Consider the following 23,989-nt stretch of genomic DNA (forward strand, 5'->3'; position numbering starts at 1 on the left):
ATTTCTGTGCCTCAAAACATTCACTTTCAAATTCATAAGGAGTGTTCTGAAGAACTGTTCAAACAATTCTGTATCATGCACAAATAGAAAGGTATTTGATATTATTTTGATTTTACATGAAGGAAGATTCAGTCTATCATCATAGGAATTAATGTAATTTTGTGCCAGATCATAGTCGATGTCCTTTAATTTCGTCCTATGAAAAAAAGAATACTAGTCTATTTTATAAGCTATTATGAGATATAAATTGTGACCATTAGGCATTACAGTAATGAGAAGTTCATAGACTACTTTACTAAAATATTTGTTGGTGTTCATTGCAAGCAACTTCAAAAGCCTGGTTTTAATCACCAAACTTAACAAAATACATTGCAAAGCTGATTACATTTCAATAAATATGTTCTCAGTTTTTATTGGAATATTTGCTTAGCTTCTGCAGTGAGCATTAATCTATGCAATGCATTTTTTATATAAATACTTTTGGATCTAAAAGCTCAGTCCAGATCTGGCAAACATCTTTAAAATAGCATAGTGGGATTCTTAGATATCCCTTTTGATTCTAAATCTCTTTTAAAATTAGCTTGAAAATACCTGTCCCATCTTATGTATTCAGGTATACACATATGAATAATAAACCTGAAATTAATGTAAAATATTAAATGATACACAAGAAAATAGAAAATGAACAATATGCAACTCAATTACACATGCTAGGCTCTCCATTTTCCTTGATAAATCACTGCAGTATATCCAATTAAGGATTACAAAGCCATGGCTGAAGCTGACAGTTCTGGATGTTTCTTCTTCAATGAATCTAAGATAAATAATCACATTGACAAGCATACACACAGGGAGCAGAGAAAAAATATAGTGTTCACAGTCTTATTTTTCTGGCAATACACGGGAGGCATTCAAAATAAGAATGCAACATGAAAACAAACTACACTTTCAGATTCAAACACACTTTGGGTTATACAAGCAGAAGTGTTAAACTGATCTGAATGAAGAATAGAACAACAGAAAGAACAAAATCGACTCGGCTAAAAAGAGGTGTCATCATTGAACACTATTGTCATCTACAGCTAGTTAACTACATCAGAGCATTAACCACAAACCAGTCAAATCATCATTATGTCGTGATATTCTATAAATCTTTCAACTGCATAAATAAGATGGGTCACTTTGAATTCTCTCATTTTAACCAACGTTCCAGGGCAGATAATGTTCAAACTGTTAATAGTTCATATATATTCAAATGAAAGGTAAGTAATACATTCAAAACCAAGATTTTCAGTCTGTAAATTTGTCATTGTTTATAAACATCACTTGCAGATTATATAAAATACTTCAACAGAATTAAATTGAAATAATGCTTTGTGCCAACCTCCCTTCCTTCCCGCAGGCTTAGCTCCCTGATCCATTTAATGATCTTGTTTCAATTCAGTAGCAATACATTATCAAAGTCTGGGAATCCAAATATCTTTGCAAACATCTTTTATATTACTTTTTACCTACTGACATGTCTTTTGCAGTAAGTTGTAATCTAAAAAGTTGAGGATAAAAAAATTGAAATAACATCTAACTTTGCACTCTTAACACTGAAATAACTTTGTGAATAGTATTAAACATTTTTCCACCCTTTGATCCAAATATCAGCTACTTAGTGTGCATAAGATATTTTATTTTTGAAGGAGAAGTAAGTGCTCTTTGTGACTGCACTGGAGTTTAGTTTCAATATAAACTACTTCCAAGGGCTATGTGATATGAATTTAAATTCTGACTCAAATCACATTTTAGCTGTAATAAAGGAAAAGTTCTTTCAGTCTCCTCATGAAAAAGAAATCTATCGCTTATGAACATAATTTGAATAGAAATAAAAATAAATTTAATAGCAGGAAAAGACCATTTCTAGGGTTCTACTTTATGCTTAAGGAAAAAAAGAAAAAAGTATTTCCACTTGTGAATCAAGCTGTAACTTACTGAGCATATTAACCTTTTTTTAAACTCATATATTTTTAATTACTTTTGATACTAAAACCTATGTTGTTCAAAATATCAGTGTTATGATTTGGTGATGAAATTCTGAATTACCTCTGAACAGAAACACTTACAAACAGAATCTCAGAGTTATTACAATCTACTTTTAATTCTTTCTAATGTTTCCATGTGCAAGCAAATCATGAAGTGCAGAAAGGATCAAGTCTACTTTCAGCATACAAGCCTGGGGCAAGGTGACACGATTAAGATGAGACAGTGTATATGAAATTGTAAAAGATATATATCTCGCTGCACACAAGAGAGGGGGAAGATCATCCTATTACTATAGCAGTGACCATGTAGCTGAAATGAGCCCACTCCAGGGCCATAACAGGTCTCCAACAGATTTGGAAGGAGGCACTTGCTACTCATTCTTCAAATACTGTCATGCACATCTCTCTCACTTTCCTGTCACTCAAAACTGTTGAAAGCTACAATATAATAGTTCCTGGGGTTTGTAAACATGCAAGTGGACAGGTATATTAAGTCACTAATTCCACAAAACTTCTTGACATGAACTACCTTTCCTGGAGGCAGGGTTTATGGCTGCTCATGAGCTTCTTGAATCAGTGAAGCTGTGAGCTGGGAGGGATCTAAGGAGTCACAAAAACGCCTTGACAACAACAACAAAAGGTCTGAAGATCCCAGCAAAGGACTGATTTTACCTACCTCATTCTTGGCAGATTTAACTTATTTTGAAAGAGATCCGGGACTTCCACAGCATTCTCAGACAGTCTGTTCCATAAGATATCTATGTCAGGGGCTATGAAGCTTCTTACTGAGGACATTTTTTATCAAGGGCACAAATTTTTATCCAGGGTATGAAAGGAAGTACATGCCTACTTATGAAGACTTACGGAAGAAACTAAAGAACCTTTCTATCCTTCCTGAGGTTTAATTCGCCTTTCTGAAACTAACTTTTTCTAGTTCTGTGTAACTACAGTATTTCCCATGTGTACCAAAACACTTCATTCTAAAGTGGCATCTTCCACCTACTATGTCTAAATGTCCATCTACCTCTCATTCTGTCTTCTCACTGACTTCAGGATCCAACTCAGCTTTTACACTCACCTCCAGTCCTATATCTATATCACTTTCTTTCTAGTAAAGTTCATAGAAACGGCTGACATTTTGGAAAGTTCAATAAAGAACAAAGATTTCACTCTCTGTTGGGGAGTAGGGAGAAATCAGGACTTCCCAAACATGATAAATTAGTAAAAATGGCCATACTACTCCAACTCACAGTAGTCTTTTTCAGACAAGGAATTCATTGGGGAAAACAAACAAACAAACAAACAAACAAAAAGCTATTTTTATCTGGTACCTGACTAAGCCTGTTGTATCTAGGAGCAACCAGATATATCAAGAACAACACATTTCTCTTTTTGCATGGGGATTAACCATTTTCACTGCATCCCTCCACTCAAAGATTTCAGTTCAACCAAGTATTATAAACAGCAAGATAAGGGGAACTACCAAGTCCCCAGTTTTCCCCTGCTGCTCTAAAGCTAGCAGTACTGAAGGAGTTTTAAAAGGAAGCTAGCACTGGGTGCCATAGAGTTGCCTCCTTGCTTCTCAGTTCGCTCCAGCATGCAATTCTGCTCCCCCAGACCACCAAGGAAGGTGCCTCCTTCAGACTGGGAACCACAGGGGGAGAGAGAGACTGTGCAGAGTGCAGAGGGAAGCACATTGCATGGAATTGTACCATTCCATGATCTGTGAAGTCTATAATAATTCAGGAGTTGCCTGTCTGGAAGTAACAATTTGGTCATTCCAAATGTAGTAGTTGGTCACTCCAGATCCTTAATAGCAATTAATTGTTTAACATAATCTTGGAGCCACTTTTGCACAGCATCATGGAGTCGTAACTCCCACAACTACAACCTTTCTTGCTTCTAAGTTTTTGTTATATGCATGACCTGAGGATGAAAGAGGTCATTTGTCTTCCACTGCACCGGACACAGAAAGCCTGTCTCACTGCTTTTCACAATCTTGGTATCTTGTCTTACAGGTTGTTTCTAGGGCAGCCTAAGAATATGGTTTTCAGTCCCTCTAACAGGTCCTGTGATTGAAGGAAAAAAAAAGCTTTTTATATCACTTGCCCCTTCCGCTAGTTTCAAATATCCCATGAAGAAGGGCATGCTTTGTTTGCCCACACCTTTTAATTGTGTGTGCTATGCTTACTTCTAGAACTGCATTATGTAGACAAATGGTAGTAGCTGTACAGTCTCAGTCCATGGGAAAGTTATTATATTCACAGTTTTCTTTTCTCACTTGTAATTGATTCCAGAGAGAAAACACACACATTAATACATATTATCTCATTTGAAATACAGGTATATAATCATTAAGGCTTTCTCTATGTTAAACTCCCATTGAAGTCAGTCAGAGCCATGCCTGCAAGTGGACAGCAAGGTCAGAAACAGATTTACTTTCATATCATTTTTACACATTGAGAGAGTATGTTTACTTTCTAATACATTACAGAGAGTGATGGGTAAACCACAAAGTGTCTCAATACTTGGAGAAATACCAAAAATTGTGGATGCTCTTTTGAACTGTATTCCAACTGTCTAAAGCCACTTGATTCTCCACAGCTGGGCTGGAAGTCTTACAAGATTAGATATTTCAGCACTTCTGCTTCCCATCTTAGGCAAGTGGAGATAGTTTAAATTTGAAAAGGGAAGGGGGTGGGGGGAAGAGGAAAGATGAAAACAAGAACATGGGAAGCATTAAATATAAACTAGATTTTCAAATATTTACCTGTTAATCTCAGATTCCAGTAAAATTCTGTTCCTAATATGGGTATCCCAGTGACTGTGGCCCCAGACCATATAAAACTGCATTTGTTTTCACACTTACAGCAGCCATAGAATACTCATTTCTAACCTAGGTGGTGGATTTAGATCACATCCAAACACTTTTGCCTGATACAGACAGCAGAACATCTGAGTCAGTGATCCTGGAACTAAGGGACCTACTCCTAATGATGCCATAACCATGACAGAAATGAGACCTGGTCTTGACTTCATCTTAGTTTCCCTGAAACTAAAAGAGCAGAATGCTGAAACTTTAATCACCTTTCTTATTAAGGATTATATTCTTTTAGCTATTGGAAAATAATGTGTCTCCTGAGGGAATAGTTGTTGAGTTTTTCATGGAACCCACTGTATCAGTCACTTTGCATATCTCATTTTTACATTCCCATGTTAATCAACCTGAAGTTTAAATAAGCCAAACTCAGTCATATCTAAATTCTGATATTTTAATATCCATTTTTCTTGATGACAGCACTATGCATCAGATGTCCTGTGAAAGTAAACACTGCACTAGATTAGCACTTTCTTTCTAAATGATGCTGTACTGTGTTTCTTGGCCAGATGTTATGAGAAACTTAATCTGAGGCTTATCCTAGCAGGTACTGATGATTTTTTTCAAAACACTTACGCAAGAATTCTGGCTGGCTGTTTTAAACCTTCTTTACAAATATAGAATAAGTTCATGGCTAGAACAGCTGCTTTTTGCTCCATTGCCATCAATTAGAGTATTTCAATGACATAAGAAACTGAACTCGCACAATACATACCCACTAATTAGTTCTTTTGATACCTAAGCTCTTCTTATATTAAATATTTCAGTGAAACTGCTATTAGCACTAACAGACAAAGAAGTACGTTTATGTATTTAATTTATATCTGTTTATTTTTAAAATAATTTTCTCAGAAAAACTATCCCATCTGTCAGGGAGCAGCAGGAGCGGGGCTGCTTCTCAACAGAGATGAGCTGGAAGCCACAATGACTCCAGCACTCCAGGTTGATCAGAGATGCTCTCACAGGCTGCAGTCCCATGGTACTTGATCAGGGGTGGTGGTATCAACAGGTCCCAGTGACCAATCCAAACAAGGCAAGACAATGATTCAGATCCACAGTCCAGACAGGAAGACTAGTAAAAAATGGCAGGAGACTGGGCTAGAGGCAGGAGTAGAGAGAAGGCTAGACATAAGCCTAGTTCAAGTCCCACCCAACAAGTTCAGCCAGGAGGACAGAACAGCAGGTTGCAGGGCTATGCACATGTGTACCTACAGCATTGCTTAGGCAAGGCAGGGGTGTCCAGACCTCAGCTTAAATGGAAGCCCAAGATCCACAGGCAGGCCCTAGGTGGGGCTGGTCAGTACACCTATGGCCTTTTGGTGCTCTCTGGGACCTAATTGTTTTCATTCCAGTACACTGAAATAAGAAGCAGATCCCATGTCTTTGAACCCCTGTGAAAAGTATCTCAATGGTGTTATTTTTTCCAAGTGTGGATTTCTTCAAGGTTGGAAAAAGGGTAAGATGTGGGGTTCTGCACTAGGCAGAAAGGGAAGCTAAACACTTTTGAAAAGGCTTTCTGTGTAACTGACCCTGTCTAACCCCAACTAGTGAAAACTTGATAAGCCACTTTTCCTGTCCTATTTCCTCCTGCTGTCCCTCCAGTCATTTGACTCTACAGAAAGCCACTGAATAGGTCAGAACAGCTTCAAGGAAGTTATAACAGTAACTGAACCTGAAAATACCTCCTTTTAACCCCGGGGGGCTAGGGGAGAATTTTCATACCTAGGGTAGATAAAACTGTCTCATACATATTCAGAGGAAACAAGAAAAGATGTGTGATAGAAATGGAGAATAATGAAGGGAAACAAGAAAATCTTTGAATATTAGAACTAAATGTATTCAGATAATAAACTGACACTAGGCATCAGCACAATGATGTAATCCTGAGTCCAAAACTCGCCCTAACAAATCATTCTATCTATCTATCTATCTATCTATGAAGAATAATTTCCTTGGATAAATTAATTCATGATCTTGGGGTGGATTAATTTTGTGAGATTTTAATAAAGTATGAACTTCAGTCAAAGCTTTTCTCAATAGGTCTCTGTCTGCTTTGTATCTGAACTCCCCAGCGTCAGCTCATGCTACAGCTTTTACCCACTGTGGGGGCCTTAATAAGGTTTCTTTCCTTTATTTAGTCATCCAGTTTGCCAAAACTTGCAAGATTTTATTTATGTTTGAGGTTCCCACAACTCTGCCACATGTGGTCAATGGGTTCACATTTTACTGGATGAACACATTTACAATAGCATGACTGCATAAGCACTGTTGCCATACGAAAACAGAGTTAAAATAGTCTGGTAGCAATAGCTAGCAAGTTCAGTAAATGATTATAATCAAAATAGCAATGTTTTTATTTCTTTTTCTAGAGCCACATCTTCATAGAACTGTTACTCAAAACCAAAACAGGAAATATTTTCCAGAAATTTGATAGGTGGCAGCTCAGATAAGCTGGCTTTTACCTAGTAGATATGTCTCACAACACTCATATATCTCCAGTTTGTAACAGATCAAATAATTTTAGGGATTTTGTATGTTCATGTATATAAAACATGTCTATATGTTTGTAATCGGAAACCTGGAGAGATAGAAACAGATCCTTAGGTTTTGAAACAGGAATATACACTTAGAATGTTGCAAAATGTTATGTTCTGCACTGTAAATGTTAAATATACTTTGGACATAAACTAAGTCTACTATTCCCTTCCATTTTTGTGGCCGAGTCACTTTCCCTGAGCTCTTCTCCCAGTTCAGTTACATAGCACTTCAGCTCCAAGAAGAAAAAAATGGACCAATTAGTATCTCATGATGCAGAGAAGACCCAAAATACTGAAGGATATGGCGTAGTCAACATAAATCACTGTCTCATTTAAAACAGAGAGAATCATGCAGACTGAAAGGATCCTAAAAGAAACAAAAAAAGTTATATGACAAAGCAAAAAATTGTGGAAATTACAAGACTTAATTCAGCCAAAACTTTAATCTTTTGTTATCATATTAAATATGATGCTCTTGCTGTCCCCTGAGAGCAAGCAACACAAAGTAGCATGCACATATGGGATATATATTGTCAGTAACCCCAGGTACCTCTTGCTGTTTACCACTTGCCACTTATGGACAAGAGTTACAGACTTAATTACTATCTCAGTGACTTTTTTCCCCCAACGTAGATGAAGATGCTATTGCATAGTCCACTTTATGTGTACAAGCTGATTAGGTCATAATGGTACAAGTTCGTTTTTAATAAGAAAATAAATGCCAAGATGTGAATGAAAATAAAAAAGTTATGAAAGGAGAATAAGTTGTATGAGTCAACAGTAACCACCCAGATGTCCTTACTCAACAGTGGAAAGAGCTACATAATGAGGGATGCTTGCTTTGTGTGAAACTCTGTTTAAACACATCTCCCATATGCTGCCTTTAAAAATGCCTGGAAAAGTGGCTTCATTTAGTTGGAGGAAAGGTGAGACAGAGGTGAGCATGTAAACAAACTAACTTCAATCTCACTTTAGGGTGAACTTAATGCTTTCACTAGAAATACTGCTTTGTGCAGAATTTTTTCTTTTACAGGCCTCTAAAACTCATCCATAGCTTTATTTTACTGTGCCTGCTATCTTTTCCAGCTCTCATTGCATATTTTTCCCTAGCTTTTCCCTAGCTTTTTATCTGTCATTCCTCCTTTTATATCTGTCTTCCCTTAGAAAAGCACTAACCCAATCACTCAAGCCTGAGCCGACATTTCAAGTCCAGGATTTTCAAGCGGGTTAAAAATTAAAAATAAATTTGCCTATCTTTATCTAGCAGAAGCCTTTTCAGTATTCCATTAGCTATTTCCTTCACTCTCAAATTTATTCCATTCTCAAGTACTGTACTACTTCCTAAAGGCACTATAATATACCAGGCAGCCAGGAATCCTCTGAAGCAGCTCAGCACTGGTACTTGGCTGCCAATTAGTCTCTTGCACATCATTATATTAAAAGTTTTGTTGCATATAGCCAGATAGATTATGGTTTGTCCCATATTCTGCTTATTTCATTATTTTGTCAGATTTCTCTGGCTTTATTGAATAAAAACCACTTGACGTAAATGACAAGAATGTATGAAATTAAAGTTCTCTATAAAGGCCATGGAGGTTTACTGTGAGACAAAAGAAAAGTTTTATCTGGAAACAAATGTACATATGTCCTATGTTTTAGGTGGTTTTTTGTAGCCTCTTCTGATGCAAAATGTGTGTTTTTTATGAGTTCTTATGTGTTTACTACTTATTCAGCACCCGAAATTAACCTAGTGTCTTCTGTATCTTCTCATCATCTGAATAGTCATAATCACAAGATTAACAACTTCAAGAGAAGTTGCAAATAGAAGCAGCTATTCTAAACATCTTGTTTTTAGGAATAAATCCCTACTCAGTAGAACACATATGTTTTTGCGGATTATTGCCAAGAGATCTGAAAGATTTCCTGTCCTATGATAATGGACCTTGAATAATGATTTTCTGATCCTCCAGTAATCATAACAACTTTGCATTTGTCACTTGCCTAAATGTTTTTGACATAAGTATTCAATTGTTATTATTTTCAGCTCAGAAGAAAAACAAAAGAAATACATAGTCTCGGTCTCAGTTTAAGAATTCGTTTATTTGCTGCAACAAAAGGTAGCAAAAATCCTACTAGAAATAAAGTCAAATTTACCAGTATGTTAATATTCTTATTAGAGATTACATTAAAGTGCTTTTACTCTTCATCCTTAACTGTTTGTCTCCCTTTCTGCAGTTTATCCTTAACGTGTAGGAAGCAATCATTTTCTTAGCAGCGACCTGCTATTCTAAATAAGGCAAGGTCTTGCAGTATTTTCTGCAATATCTGTTGGTATTTTGCTTAAATTGTATTGAACAGAATAGATATCTGGGATAGGGTATTCCTGATGATGTACAAATGCTTTTCTTCTTGCTACTGGACATGTTGACTTTTTTTTTGGTCTAGATCATGTGGCTTGATCCCTGTAACCTTTGTGAGGTTGTGACAAGTCCCATTAATTGTCATTGTGTTCACTACACTCTGTTTCTCACTGGCCTAAGACTTAAACACATCACTTACTTAATCTCTGAATTCCCCCACTGTCTGCTCCATGCATTAGATAGAAAATATTTACTACAGATTTCAAAGCTCTATATGGCTCTGTTCTTCCTTAGTAACGTGGCCACAGCAGGTACATCCACATTAGTATTTTAGTTTGAAACTTTTTCTTTTGAAACAAACGCTGTAGTGAAACTTTTTCTTTTGAAACAAACGCTGTAGTCACACTTTGGCTCACACTGCATAGTGGTTGCAGAGTGCACATGTTGCATTTCTGTTCAAGTTAAACCTGAAGATGCATTGCAGTAGCTAATGGACACTCAGTCCCCAGGACCAGATCTGTAGTTATACCGGGCCTGGCTAGAACAGAGTTAATTTTCTTCGTGCCAGGTCATATGGTGCTGTGTTTTAGAGCTGTGACCAAAACAATACTGATAACACACTTGAAGCTCTAGCTATTGCTGAACCCTGTTTGCATGGCACCAAGGCCTTCTCTGTTTCTCACTCTGGCCCCCACTTAATAAACTGACCAAAGGGATATTCCATACCATATGATGTCATGCTCAGCAATAAAAGCTGCCAGGGAAGAAGGAGGAAGGACAAAAAAAGGAAGTTCAGAGTTATGGCATCTGTCTTCCCAGGTAACAGTTACGCGTGATGGAGCCCCGCTTTCCTGGACATGGCTGAACACCGGCCTGCTGATGGGAAGTAGTGAATGAATTCCTTATCTTCTTTGCTCGTGCTTCACCTATTATACTGTTTTTATCTCATCCCACAAGTTTTCTCACTTTTACCCTTCTGATTGTCTTCCCCATCCTGCTGCAGGGGAGTGAGTGAGTATACAACCTGTCTCCCCTCATTGCATCCTGTGCATATAGCATGGATGTCAGGCCCTCAGCACCAACGATTTAGCTCTATGCATCTCGTCCTGTTGGGCAATGCTTTTCAGTAATGTTGGTGTAAACATCATTTTCTCGTCTATTAGATTAAGGTCCAGAGAAGCTGGCTGTAAGAACATTCAGCACCTTCATTCTGGCTCCGCATTTTTTTTTTTTTTTTTCAATAAACAAGTGGACAGGCAGAGGTTTTTATATGTGGTCCACTGAGACTATCATTAATAGATTTGAAAGAAACTGACTCTAAAAACAGACATATGTCCAAAACCAAAACTAATATGTAATATTCTGTGAAATGAAATTAATCTTTTAGAAACCAGGGAAACCAATGTCAGTCTTAATACAGAATAACACAACATTTAAAAAATTGTTAGAGCACTCATTGTCTCATACAGTCATTAATACAATGGCTACTTCAGACTTCCTGGTTATAATGTGGATATTCTCTCTAAATGCTATTTGCTTTAGCTATCAAACTGTATATGAACCTTAACATACACAAGAGTTCCATGGATTTTCATTTTGATTAAATGTTCTTTCTTTTTGCAGTTTGTAAGGATCGCTTTAAACTGAAGCTGCAGACTGAAAAACACTGTAGCTGCGTAGAATGAAGTAGACCATTTGCAAGTGATGTGAGATTTTAAGCCTGAGATTCGCATCCTTTTACCTAATTAATGGTACATAGGAAAGGATAGAAAACCTGACTTCTGTAGTCACCAGTGAATAATTTCCAGATTAATGGAATTTTCTGTATAGATGTAAAAACATCTCAGAACTTGATTTGGGATAAGCAACCTTTAAACACCTATACAAATCTTCAGTTCATCCTTTTGGTTTGATTTGAATTAGAAATACCACAAGTGTTTCATGACAACATAATGGTAACAAACTATATTATTGTAGTACAGTGTATTTTTATTACATTATGAATTATTTTTTTTCTTAGAGGAACTTCCTACTTTTGTGTCTAGTCAACACAAAAAAAAAGCAGTGGCATTTGTAACAAAAAAAAAAAAAAAAAGAAAGAAGGAAACTCCAACAGACTTTTTCTATCAGATTTGGTTTATATTTTATGCTCATATGCAGAGGAATTTAAATTGGGTCTAAGCAAAACCTAACACCTAAGATCAGTTTCACTAGCATGCAAAGAATCCTAATGTTTTGTAACATTACTAAAGATCTAAGAAGCAATTTAACATTCAAGACATTCAACTTTTGACCTAGCACTTTTACATTTTGCTCCTGCAATCAGCTAAGTGTTTCAGATTCTCATCTCAAATAACTAAGTGCAAGTCTGAAGTTTCTCAGATATGCTTGGGAGCCTGTTACGGGTTTTTAACTGCAGTACTCCGTCTTAACATTTCCTTTACTTCAACAGAGGGTCTCAATTTTTCTTTGATGCCTCTCCTGCTAGGTCAAGGGAGTTTGACTGACTTCATCTCATTAAAACTTTTAAGCTGTTGTTTAAATACTGATATGCAGCTGAAAAGAAATGTTTTTATTGTTTCCTACATCTGTATCTCTAAAAATGCTGGCATTTTATCTTTCACCTAAAGTATCAAATGCTATAAAACAAATTACAGAGTGACTTCTTTTTCCATTTTTACTTCATTTGACTGAATGGAAACTAAGTTTCCTTGACCAAAAATATATTTTTAAGCCCTATCTTATATTTTGCCTTCATTTTATTTCCAAGACATAAATTTAAAAATCTAGGCAAAACCATAGGTTAATGTAATATTTTTATTAGATCATTTCTAATGAATCTTGCTTTCCTGATTGCTTAAAACGTTCAAATGTTAACTGACACCTGAGTGATCAGCCTTGGATAGCATAGTTTTAGTTTTCAGTTCAGAGCTTGTCAGTTTGGGTTTGTTTGTTTGTTTCGTTGTTGCTGGTGTTTATGAGTTTTTTATGGAACATAGCTTGAGATGCCCAGGTCATTTTCATAGTAATTAAACTTAACACATAGGATGGTCCCTTGCCATACTTTTATAAATAATAACAATTTAATAACTCTTGGTCACCCTTCACTGTATAAGTATTGTGACTTGTAGTTCCTGAAATTACGACATCCTGTTTTCTGTGATCTTGAATCTGTATCTATGAGTCTGATTTTTATGTGCATATATGAAGTCTTAATCTACAGAGAGAAATGGCTCCGTTTAGGAAAAAAATCTCAGTAAAATGATTGACCTATAATTACAGTTTTAAGGACTGTGTTGGTTATCCCTTTTTTTTTAATTATTGCCATTTCTATTTTATAGTCATGTCTACAACACAGGAGTTTTAATTCTTTACATATGTCATAAGTAATATGTAAAGACAGTAGAACAATACATGCTCTTCAATTGATACTGATCACTCTTTTCCATTATAAACCCAAACACAAAGCCTATGGATACCAGGGGCACAGTAAAACTGATTATGAGAGAGCAGATTCTATGTTTGATTTGTAAAATTCTAAATCAAAGTCTAGTCTTCTAAGTTTTCTATTTGTCTTTATTTGATTTTTTATTAATGTCTTCCATAAATTCATTGTATTAACTTCTCAATGGCATTTTAAGCTTGAGTTATCACATACTAAAAGATGAAACAAACAAACAAACAGAAAGCTGATCAAATATAATCAAACTCTGTAATCATGACTAGCAAAGAATGTTATTTCAATGCTCAGAGTTACAAGCTTCATGTATAAAACATTTCCAGCAGCTCCAGAATCTGAGTAATGTCATGGGGTTTCTGCAGAAACATCATATGATAAATAACAAGATGACTTACCACCTGGATCACCCAGTTCCATGTAGATATGAGCATATTTGGATCTATTTGGTAGAGCAGCTAAATCACAAAGATATCACTTGGAAATTGCAGCTGAGCACATATGGTTAGATTTTTGATGGCCAGACAACAGCATGTTGTGGTAAGTTAGAAGGAATGTTTGTTTCCAAAAGTCGGGGAATTACTCCACCTTTTCAGGGAGAAAACAGCAAGATTTCCCAAACTGTGTCTAGAAGAAGAAAACAGTAGTTGAAATCTAACAAGAATTGACTTTCTGATGCAAATAGTTGTGGCAAGTTGGTGAGTTTTGAAATTGATTTATTCTCCTTTGAAACTGAGGTTGAATAAACCTGCCCACTGCTGTCTGATGATGTGTGTGGTAACAGAATGCTCTCTCCTCTCTTTGGGCTGCCCCTAGCCTGCATAGGGGAAGTTTTAAAGTATTCAAACTATTTATTGAACCCTGGCTGTGCCCAATATAAGAAGCATTTCAGTTAAGCAGTACTTCTCTGTTTGTTGTTTTGATTTCCTGTCTTCTTCTTGCTTGCTTTAGTTAATTACTGTCCCAGATCGCATCTTGGCTGACCACTTTTCATGAGCCAAAAAAAATTTCACTTCTTGTCATGAGTTACTGTTTCTCAAATTCCTGCCATGCTTCTGCTTTTTCTGCTTTAGTTTTCCTGGTCTTCTTTGCAGCATTAGGTGCAAAGATGGCATATAGCTGTAGTAGTTAAACTGACTCCTATTAGTTCTTTCTGGTGCTAATTAGACTTTCTCAAACAAAGTCTTCTTATTGTGCTAGTTCCTTGTAGAGAACTAACACCATGCTCTTTGAAAGAACCTACTCAAAATTTCCAACTCCATTATTTTCTCACATTAAATAAACAGAAAGAAAACATAAAGATTTTTTTTTCTTTGTTTTCTCTGACTGTGATTACTGCTGGGTGTAGTTTTCCACTTCTGAAATTGCAAACAAGGTGAAGTAGGAGAAGAGCTACACACAGAATAATCAGCACAGCTCTGAGTGCTTGTTCAACCTTTCACACAGGTCACATCCTCCAAGGCTGGTTGAAGAGGAATTGTGACATGAGACAGCTTTTTTCCCCCTATGTTCTATTTAGGCATGTGAAAGTATCCTGTGGAATTTCTAATGACTCTCAAACACAATAATTTCCCCAACAAAACAGCAAAAAATTGCCCTGCCTGTAGTAATGTGTGTTTTATTTTCATATACAAGACCATTTCTGAATGAAACTCCTTTAGAGTCTATGGTCATCTTAAAGATTAGTTTGATAAAAACGAATTCATTCAGATGATGGAACTAAGTTTTTATTATTATTTTTTTTTTTTCCCTGCTATCTGGTAGGAGGACTTATCTTGTTGAATCTATATCTGTATTTAGCTCTGATTGAACAGTTACAATTACTTAATTTAAAACATTCAGTTACTGATTTAGGTATTAAGAAACAGGGAAGATAAACATTGAAAAACTTTTAGAAAACATCTTTCCTTCTCCCTTTCTGAGGCTCAACTTCACTTCAGACACCTCTCCTTCCCCCTACCTGGTCTTCTCTCCTTTTTTATTTTCATAGATTACATCAGGACCTTTGGTGGGGTGACCTGCAGTGCAGGAGGTCGAGGTCATGACAAAGAGGTCTCTTTCTGACACTCGTTTCTCACAGGTTTCTTTGTGGTTTTTTTTTCAGTTCCTCCTTCATTTTTACCTATTTCCTCTTCTCTGGTGTGGGTGTGTCATGACTTAAAAGGGTTATCTGGCCTGTAGGTATTTAGAGATTGCTACCATGGTTTCCTAGGTTTTGGTAATATACAAGGACATGGAGTCTTTATCCTCTAAATTTCTCTCCTTTGTTATGGATCAACATCAATACCACAAAAAATCACCACTAGCAAGTATACCTATGATTGATAAAGTGAATATATGTAATCAAACTATTACAAACTACTATCAGCAATAGTATAGTATCAATCATTACTATGGTAGCAGTTAATAATAGCAGCAACCAATTATCTAGCAATAACTAATAACAGCAACAACGAAGTAGGTATACACTATTAAAGATTACTATGAATTTACTATTAGTGAAGCAACTTATCAACAATGTAACAGCAGATGTGCTTATCATAGATTAATACATGGAAATGCAGTGTGTTTCAAAAAGATGGACACAATTTGAAATCACTATATCTCTGCAACCACTATCAACTATTGTCTCGATGTTGTCCACACAGCAGGTGAAGGGAATAGAGAGCATTTCTAAAAAGGTTACTAAAACTTGATAACTCATTAAACCTTTTGTAAATTTTTGTGTAATTGTAACATATCAGGTCCACCTTTTGAAACAGTCTATATAATACCGATATCAAGTGAATTAGACAGATTTCAAAAGGGGCCAAACTGTCCCAAAGGAGAGGAAAAACCGATGGCAAAGGGTGTCCCAGCCATATCAGAGGTGGGAGGACAAACTGAACCGACCCCAGAAGTGGGTTCAAAGAGGGACCAGTAAGATAAGAGGTGATCCATGTCACAGGCTGGAGTTAGCCAGGCACCCCTGATGAGACTTCAAGGTCTCATAGAGAGGTCATGCAGAATTCAACCTGCATAGGAAAAGAAAAGTACAAGCAGCACAGGAAGTTATCAGAGAGAGAGGCTCCATTTTGGGAACAAAATTAAGTCCTTTTTAATAACACAGAGACATAAGATGGTATAGTAACATCCTACTTTGAGCAGCCTACTTCAATGCTGTTAATTCCTATTTTTCACCTGTAACAGCCAACAGGTGATGCTGGTTTTTATTCTTTCAGACACATTTTATTTTCCCAGGCTGTTTTCCACCTTCTCAGAAAATACGTTGCCATCACAGTCCCTTGGTCACTTGTCAATGGTGTCTCAGGATGTCTCTGATTTCTAGGTACCTAAGTATATTTCAAAGAGGGCATTTCTGGTTCCAAGGCCTAGTTCCCAGGCTCACAGCTCCCAGGGTGGCAGCCTGTTTCTCTGTCAGTACTTTCAGCAGGCATTTTATTCTGTTTGGTAATTTTCTGCTTCTCCCCAGGCCACATGTACAGCCGCTCACATCAGGGTCCCACACAGGCAGCAGTCCCTTTGGGGTGTGCTCAGCGCTGCCATGGAGCAGCTTCTTCGCTTCTTGCCTTCCTGGTCATTTTTCTCAGTGTTTGCCATTTTTTTCTGTATCTGTTGCTGGAGGCACCACCAACTTGGCTGGGGGACTCAGCCTCGTCCAGCATAGGGCATCCCTGGCTGCTCCTCACAGAGGCCCCTGCAGCCCCCGCATTGCCAGCACCTGGGCACGTGCACACAGTATGTATATACACCCAGTGCCTTGGTCTATCATTTTTTGATTACTGAAACTGCTGGAGTCAACTGTATTCCTACAGAACATAAGGATCTAATTCAGTGCATTTACAACAGGAAAACCCAGTGCAAAGATAACCAGCAGTGTGTTATTTTAAGACAAAGAATATTCACATGCTGCAACATGTTCTTCTCTTGAGTCTGAAAATAAAAAGTATTTCAGAAAAAAAAAATCCAGAATATTACTAATATTATCTGAAAAACAGAAACCCACACCCATATACCAACCAGAAAAGCTTTTGCCTACTTACTGGTTACTTCTGCTCAAGCTGTTCTGCTCGGAAGCTTTTCCTTATGACATAGTGCAATGTACAAATTTCAAATCTTACAATACTTTTTAATTTATACTATGCATCTTACTTTTTGTCTTAGCCGTTTAGCCTGCCACCAGCAAAAGTTACTTTCATTATATTTTTTAAAAGTAGTTTTGTTTTACAATGAAATCTAGAAGTAAAATCTAGACAAGAAAATTGTTTGCCTTTTAAGACTGTGTCTGCGAGGTGCCACTAGCTTGTTAAATTATGAATGATACAGAAGATACAACATGCCCTACTAATATATGACCACTTTGAACTAAAACTAACAGTGTTCAGTAGAACAAGACTTGACATTATATTGCTGACTTCATAGCGTATCAAATGACATTTTTAATAATAAGGATAATAATAACCTATTGATAATTACATACTTCCAAAACTAAGATCCTCTGACTTTGTAAACCCATTTTAGAGTACAGATTTCATAGCTACTTTTTCAAGAAAATATTGTGAAGAAAATGACATCATTAAACATGAGGTTTCATACAGTGCAAACTTTTTAATGTCATATATAGTTCTATTGAGTTAAGTATAAACAGAGATGTTCTTTTCAATTGTTGCAGTGCCTTGCTGCAGAAAGCCAAGTGAGCTTAAAGAGCTCGTTGTTCCTGTCCTCCATTTCTACCTTCCCATTCCCATTTTCTGTAAAAATATAGATGTAGTTGTGAAGTGTTCTGTTTAGACGTAAACTGTCCTTTCTAACTATAACCTATGTGTTGGCAAAAAATTCTGCTGAAAATGATTTACTAGAGAAATGCATGAGAAGTCAGTTAATGAGATGAACCATTTGTTATTTGCTCAAGCATACATTTCTTAAGATTTTTAAAGTAATTTTCACTATTTTTGTTGAACAAATTAAGATTTGTATTACCTGAAACCTATGAAGTGTTAAAAAATCTTAATGGATAGATATACCTTCCTGCAGATCCCTGCACAGGACAGTTTTTCCAGATTTCATAAAAAGAACAAATTGACTGTTGGTTGACTCTAATTAAAAAAATAAACACTTCACAGGCATTTAGAAATAATCATTTGCTCCAACACCCCCAGGTCCTTTTCCACAAGGCAGATTTCTAGCCACTCTTCCCCAAGTCTGTAGCATTGCATGGGGTTACTATGACCCAAGTGCAGGACCTAGCACTTGGCCTTGTTGAACCTCATACAATTGGCATTGGCCCATTTGTCCACTGGTCTGGATCCCTCTGTAGAGCCTTCCTACTGTCAAGCTGATCAACACTCCCACCCAACCTGGTGTTGTCTGCGAACTTAGTGATAGTGCCCTTAATCCCCTCATCAAGATCACTGATAAAGATATTAAACAAAACTGTCCACAGTACTGAGACCTGGGGAACACCACACATGAGAGGCTGCCAACTGGATTGAACTCCATTCACCACTACTCTTTGGGCCTGGCCTCCCAGCCTATTTTTCACCCAGCAAACACATGCCCAACCAAGCCATGAGCAGCTGGTTTTTCCAGAAGAATGTTGTGGGAAATGTTGTTAAAGGCTTTAGTAAAGTCTAGGGGGACAACATCCACAACCTTTCCCTCATCCATTAAGCAAGTCACCTTGCCATAAAAGAAGATCAGGTTAGTCAAGCAGGATCTGCTTCTCATACACCCATGCTGACTGGGCCTGATTTCTTGGTTGTCCTGTATGTGCCATGTGATGGCACTCAGGATGATTTGTTCCATAACCTTCCTGGCACCGAGGTCAGACAGACAGGCCTGTAGTTCCCTGGGTCCTCCTTCTGGCATTTCTTGTAGATGAGCATCACATTTGCTAACCTTCGGTCAACTGGGACCTCTTCTGTTAGCCAGAACTGCTCATAATTAATTGAAAGTGGCTTGGAGAGCACTTCCACCAGCTTGCTCAATACCCTTGGGCGGATGCCATCCCGGCCCATAAACTTGTGCATGCCTAAGTCAGCGTAGCAGATCACTAACCATCTCTCCTTGCATTATGGGAGCTTCCTTCTGCTCCCCATCCCTGTGTTCCATATCAGGGAGCTGGGTACCCTGGGTACATGTTGCATTTACCTCTCTTTTGATTCTTTCACTATGTAGGATATAGTGGGGGAGAGAAAGAGAAAGATGTCTTATCTCTCATCACTCTCTTGCTGTGTGTATATATATATTTGGCCCAGTGTAGTGTGATGGTTTTCATTAAATTAGGCCATATTTTCACCCAAATTAGGAAATTAAGGAGCATCAAGAACAAGGCAAGGTTTATTGGATGGATAATTGGATGTATAATTATTTCAAAGATAACATGCGGTTGGCCAAGGGATCGTATGAAAAAGAATAAAAAGTGAAGATGTCAAATGCATTCCCACCAACAAACATCTAAGTCTTTTGAAATTCTCCCATTCACAAATAGCAGTTATGACAATCTATTAAGAAAAGGGATGCAGATAATATTACTTATAAACAAAATCTAGTAATCTGACCATACGCAAAAATAAAGGAATTTGAAAACATCTGTGGCATATTACACTACTGTCTATACGCTACAGTGAAGCAGATGAACAAATAAACATTTTGAGTAAAGATAAAAACAGACTGTCTGGGAAAACACTTTAGAAAACAGAATATTACTTTTCAAACTGGAAAGATTTCTATTTTGATATTGCTGCCAATTTTAACCATCCAAAATTATGAGTTAAATCTCAGATAATCATAGGATTGGCTTAAAAATAGAACAGTGTAAAAAAAAAAGTTTGTGTTTCTTTCTATTAGCCCTTTGCTTTCTGAGATCTTAGAGATTACTTGTTTCATTCTGTCAAGGTTTTATAAACAAGCATTAAAACTTGAAGCGTATCTTTTAAAACAAAGATCTCCTCCAACTTTTTAATTCCAGCTGTAGTATCTTTATGAAAATACTAAATATCATGAGGCATTTGTTATGTTTATGAGGGCAGGGAATACAGCCAATTAACCAGCAGCATTTAAGACACACATTGACAGAAGAAATAATAAGAAAATGCATTCTTAAAACATCCATTATTTTCACACTTTTTTTTGGTACAAGGTAGACTCAGGACTCATGTGAGGCTGACTCCTTAATCACTGGGTAACAGTGAAAGCAGAAGTCAAAAATGATGGCAACTTTCTTCATTGAAGAGCTGAAGGAGTAGATGGGCAGCAGATTGGCAAAAGGAGTCCCCTTGCCAGAAGCAAGGGATCTACATTGGCCTCATAATTTTCATGTCCTGGTCTCACATACTTTGATTTCCTGCACCTGACATCACAGGGACCTGTGAGGTGCCTGGTCCCAGCATCCACCAGACAGCCCTGCACTCCAGTGCTACTGCAACAAGCTTCGCTTCACCCAACATACTCTTCCCTTTCAGACTAAATATAGCAAGAGAGATCTGTAGCAAATCAGCCAAACTCTCCTACCTAACTCTCCTTCCTTCCTGTTGCTGCCCTTATTTATACCCTTTCTACACAGAAAGTTGTAATGATATAACAATGATATAATTCTTAAACACAAATTTTCAGGCATAAGCTAAACCACAATAACAATTTTATAACAGTATGACAGAATCCAGACACAGAATCTAAATCCATTTAAATTAAAGCATTACAATGGAGGAAAAGAGAAGACGTTACTCAGTAAGCTCTCTAGAGCAAAAGACAATTCCTCACCCTGACAATGTGCAGAACCTTGAAAAACAAGGTCTTGAATGTATCTGTGTTTCTAGATGGTATTGAAATAGAAATGATAGCAATACTAACAATCAAACACCTATGAAAAAAAGGCCAATCTGTCAGTGGTTTATTTTTCATCCCATTAGTGGAAAACAGTTGTTATTTGGGGGTTTTTTGACATCAAAATTTCAAAGACTAAAATTTGCTAACGCATTTAGCTGTCAATGTTGTCACTAGAGCTGTTAAAAGTTCTTCAAATCTGTGACAGGAATGAAGGCAATAATCAGAGTCAGAATCGGATATCGTCTTGATTCACAATGCTTAATACCTCTGTATGAGAAACAGTGACAGCTTACAGATTACAGTCAGCTCTGTCTCTTAGAAAGTCACTTACATGTGAATAGATATAAAATCCCTTTTACTACTATTTTCCAAACTGCGGAAGATATTAAAGAATGAGACTTCTTGTCGTATCTCAGTGTACATGAAAGTAATGAGAACGGTGATTCATTAACTCTATATTTTAGCACTTTTTCATGGAAGCATTGAAATTATTATTATATTATGATAAAATTTCATTATACAAATACGTGGACAACAAAGTAAACTTTACAAACAATGTAACTGAAGAGCAAGATCTGCTCTGTGATTCTCACTGTCTTAAGACAAATGTCCTAATTCTAATTCTTCATCTCTCTGTCCTTCCTTTCACTATTTTCTGGGTTATCATTTTCATTCTGTTTATGTCACATGCACACAGACTTCCCCTTTCCCCTGAAATTTGAGAATTTTGATTTTGTTATTATTTATCATGCTCGTCATGTCTTCAGTGTTTTGAAAGGACAAAGGAAGAAAAGAACTTTATAAATAAGATTATTAGTGTTATATCAAAGCTGGGAGAACAATGACAACAGTGGAGACATTCCCATTAGTTTCACAGTCAAATACCATCGCTGAAGATTTTGTCTGTGAAAAGGCTGATGTGGCAAGAGCATAATAGACATATTAACGTCACACAGTTGTTACGGTCATGCAACATATTAGGTCATAGAATTTAGAAATGTCTGAATGAGTCATTAGGTCTGGATGAGTTTTAAATTGATCAGTGTCCATGGACATCAATGAATTCTTTCAAAATCACATATATCATGCCAGCACCCATGTAAACCTCTCAGTTCTTTATACATTATAAATCCAAGAGGCTTTGTTTGCAAAACTCAGTACCCGTAATCATACTATCTCTTAAGTAATAAGGAAAAAAAAAAGGTCAAATTTCAGTCATGTTTAGAGATGATTTGTCTGGGATGGACAAATTAAAAAAGATTATATGCAACAATGTTAGTGTGTGTTAAAGTGTAGGATGATAGGATCCTGTGTTATAAAATATTTCAGACGATCCTGTGTTATAAAATATTTCAGACTGAAACCTTCTCAGATACCAAAGTCTGGCTGCTCCTCAGTCACAGAAAAGTAGAGAGTACTGTTGGAAGAGACTCTGAAGTGCATCCAAAGGCAAAATGGATTATATCTATCTTATTCCTGTCAGATAGGTTTATAATATGCTTTTAATATTTCCAGTGATGGAGACTTACAATCTCCAGTGCTTGATTATTCTCACATTCTTCAAGAGCTCCCTCGCTAAAAAGTAAGGAATCCTATCTTATGGCAAACAGTTTATTCATTGTCTTTTTGCTGGTATGGGAAATTAAGAAGCCTTAGTATGGATAAATTTCAGTTGTTCAAGATGGAATTGGGGTCACCGCAGTGTGGAAATTCAGAATTTCCTTTCCACCATTCAACTATTTCCTTACATTTGTACTTTAAGTCCCATTTTAGCTTAATGGGACTAATTTAGAGTAATTTCCACCTCCCAACAATCTTGCAATTAGAAAGCTATGAGAATTTTATTAAATTTTTATCTGAAAGCTTAGTAAAGAGTAATTTGCTAAGGCAGAGCACCGGCTCAGGAAATGGCTTCATTTGCTGAGATAAAACCCGAGTTAGTACACTGTTAAAATGTTTGCCAAAGGTAATGTCCGTCATTGACTGTCTGTCACAGAAGCTTCAGTTTAAAAGTGTCTTAATCATCTTGTGTCACACAGTGCAGCTGACCATGCAGATAGCTGTATCTCTTATTTCCTTCATCCTCAGTGGATCAGATGTTGGAGAGAGCAGTGGTAGGAAGGGGCAGGAGGAAGACAACCATCTCATAGTGTCAAACAGTGGGCAGAAGTGATGGAGTGCTGTCTGGAAGTGTGTTTGAGCCTGTAGCCTGACAAGGTGGAACTTCACTGCTCCGTGACACAGTCATCTTTGCTCAACCCATGGTCTTCTTGCAGTTGTTCAGTGGGCTGGAGAGGCACTGCACACTGCTGCAAGTGTGCTAGGGACACTTCTGGCCACTAAGGAGCATGGAACAGGAGTTAGCTGAATCATTTCCATATTCATTAAATGAGATTTGAACTAATAATGAAATTTAGGCACAGTTTTTTCTAAATTTCAGGCTCTTCAAATTCTTACTCAGCTTCCATCTCTCTTCACTCACTTCCAGGCTGATAAATAAAAAATTCCAATGGTAGCACTTAAAATCTGTATGCTTCAATCTTAAGTGTTTCCTTTTTTTGTTACTACTATGGTGTATAAACACAACTAGAGAAGGCAGTCTCTAACATGCACCTGTGAGAGTTCAGTTCCACTTGTAGCTGGTTATTCAAATTGGTTTCATATCTGTTGCAAGAAGCTGCTGAATCTTTCATTCTCTCATGCCATTAGTCTGTTCATTAAATAATTCACACAGTTATTTCCAGTCCTAGCTTACCCTTTCACCTGCACAATGTGACTTTTAGCCTAAGGAACAACTCACTTCTAAACACTTCCCCAGAGTATTGCTACATGAATCATTAGCTCTGCAGAGCTCTTTTTAGTTATTAGATATGAAGAGTGTTTTTGCAAATATAGTCACT

Source organism: Caloenas nicobarica, chromosome 1 (genome assembly GCF_036013445.1).
Source record: "Caloenas nicobarica isolate bCalNic1 chromosome 1, bCalNic1.hap1, whole genome shotgun sequence".
Classification (NCBI taxonomy): domain Eukaryota; kingdom Metazoa; phylum Chordata; class Aves; order Columbiformes; family Columbidae; genus Caloenas; species Caloenas nicobarica.